Source organism: Anopheles arabiensis (genome assembly GCF_016920715.1).
Source record: "Anopheles arabiensis isolate DONGOLA chromosome X unlocalized genomic scaffold, AaraD3 X_pericentromeric_contig0029, whole genome shotgun sequence".
NCBI lineage: Eukaryota > Metazoa > Arthropoda > Insecta > Diptera > Culicidae > Anopheles > Anopheles arabiensis.
This window is the reverse complement of record NW_024412107.1, coordinates 160,001-162,500: the sequence shown is the minus strand read 5'-3', so window position 1 is coordinate 162,500 and position 2,500 is coordinate 160,001. Positions and strand designations below refer to the sequence as shown.

Genomic DNA, 2,500 nt, shown 5'->3' with positions numbered 1-2,500 from the left:
AGCCGTCTTCACCCCGACTGTCGGACCGGCAGTTCGGATTTCGTCGGGAGCGGTCGACGGTGAGCGCCATCCAGCGGTTGTTGAGGCCGGCCGTACCCCATGTCGTTCCGGCGAACGAACGGCCGGGATAACCGTTCTTGCTTGTGGTGGCGTTGGACGTGAAGAACGCCTTCAAACACAACCAATGGCAATCCATTGCCAGTACCCTTCAGGCAAGGTAATCCCGTCACCTCCAACGGATTCGAAGCTACTTCGAGGATCGTGTGCTGTACGACACGAGCGAAGGCCCCGTGTACGGCATGTCTGCCGCAGGTGTTCCATCAGGTCCATCCTGGGCACCAACTCTGTCATCATGTATGACCTGCATTTGCCGCAACCATGAAGCACTGTTCGCAAGTCATCTAATAACGCGCACAATACCGTCCACTGTATCTGTTTCTACCTGCTACCACCATGGACGAAGCAGAGGAAGCCGTTGACCAGGTCCATCGTTGGATGCAACAGCACGGTCTGAGCTGGCCCCGCCATGACTGAAGCCGTTTCAAGAAGACTCCGCCGCAGGTGACATTTCGCGTCGGTGGCGTAGTCCAGTCTTCTAGGAGCATCAAAGACTTGGGCGTGCAGCTCAAGATCACCTGAAATGGCGAGATCACGTCACGAAAGTCTCCCGAAAAGGCGTCGCGTGTGGTAGCAGCTGTAACGCGCCTCATGGGAACCACAGCGGCCCCAGGTGTCAAGGCTGCTGGCCGTGGCAGAATCGGTCGCGGTATGCTGCTCCGTCTGGGCTGAGGCAACTCGGGTGCGAGAGTGCCGACGGATGCTGCCCAACGAGTTCAGCGAAAAGCAGCCATCAGGGTCGGGCATTCCGTACCGTCAGGCGAGACCCACCCTACTCGCTGGACCGTACCGATATGCCACCTCATCAACGAGGATGCTCTGTTCACCAACAACTCCTTGCTTCAGACCGTGCTGCAACGAGGAGGACATCCGGGCGACGGAGCGGCAGAACACCATCGACTGCTGGCAGGAGGAATGGGATAAACGCACTGCAACAGGATGCTAGCCGGCACACGCGGTGGACGCACCGTGTAATTCCATCCGGTCGGCGACTGGCAGTCTAGGAAACATGGAGATATGACTTTCCATCTGGCACAGGTTTTGTCCGACACGGATTTTTCCGTGACTACTTGTGCACAATGGTTCACGTCGTCCCCAGACTGCCAAGTTGTGCGTCCGGCGTCCCAGAGACGGCGGAGCACGCCTTCTTCGAGTGCCCACGCTTTGCGGCAGTTCGATAGGAGCTACTCGGCGAGGGAGGAGTCCAGACCCTGTCTGTCCGGACACCCTCCAGCGGCACTTGTTGCGCGACGCCGATAGCTGGAGTCGTATTCTGCGAAGCCGCGAAAATAACGGCCCAACTGCAGCGAGCGTGGGACGAGGAGCGGCAGCATTGGCTGTTAACGTCATCGAGCGTCAGGACGAAGACGCAGCAGAGCTGGAGGCCCAACGCGCGGAAGTGCGGCGGGCCCGTAACGAACGCAACGCCAACCGGCGAGCAGCAACAGCACGTCGGCGGGAAGAACGTCGAGCTGGACTTCCCCAACCCCACCAGCTTCACCACGGACCGCTCAGCGACGTTGCAGCGCTTCGTGAGCGTCAAGCGCGGTTCAGGAGAGGAGACGAAACCGTCGTCTTCTCGGGATGTCCGACCAGGCGATAAACAATGACGATGACGGCCGAGAACGCGCGGATTTTGCAGCCGGACCATCTGGTATGCGCAACCGCGCAATCGACGAGGAAAACGAGGCCACGGACGGTGGCCTGAACGCCGGAACGCCGCCGTGGTCGAGGCAGAAGTTGCCTCCCGCTAGGCGTGGTATGCACGTAAAAACACGACGCATCGAGCGTGAAAAGCGCCCTATTTGGGAATGAGTGAATTTTTCGGTTGAATTTAGAAATAGAAATAAAACATGGAAGGTGCTTTTTCGCACGGACAAAAGGCCATTAAGCCATGAAACCCCCTGCAGGTAAGCCCTCGCGGGTAAAATGTAGAGGGCGGAGGGTTTAATTTTGAAACAAAATACCCGTTTAAAAGCCAGTTATCCCTGTGGTAACTTTTCTGACACCTCTTGCTAAAAACTCGTTATAACCAAAGGATCGTAAGGCCAAGCTTTCGCTGTCCCGAAGTGTACTGAACGTTGGGATCAAGCCAGCTTTTGTCCTTATGCTCAGCGTGTGGTTTCTGTCCACACTGAGCTGACCTTTGGACACCTCCGTTATCGTTTGGGAGATGTACCGCCCCAGTCAAACTCCGCACCTGGCACTGTCCATGACGTGGACCGAAAGGACCTGTCCAGGAGTCTTCCGAGCCGGGCGCGCGCGCGGAACCGGGGCAAACGTGACATCATAAACGATCGACCGCGCAGAAGCAGTGCACCACGAATGCACCGACGTACGCAAGCTTGTACCCTTGCGGGCCACGGCTCACGGTCGGACAAGC

The 2,500-nt window shown here is 57.7% G+C and overlaps 1 pseudogene; it reads right to left on the bottom strand.

Annotated features, from left to right (window-relative positions):
- Positions 1–2,025: 2,025 nt before the first annotated feature.
- LOC120908045 overlaps positions 2,026–2,500 on the bottom strand; it is a 3,525-nt pseudogene continuing 3,050 nt past the window's right edge.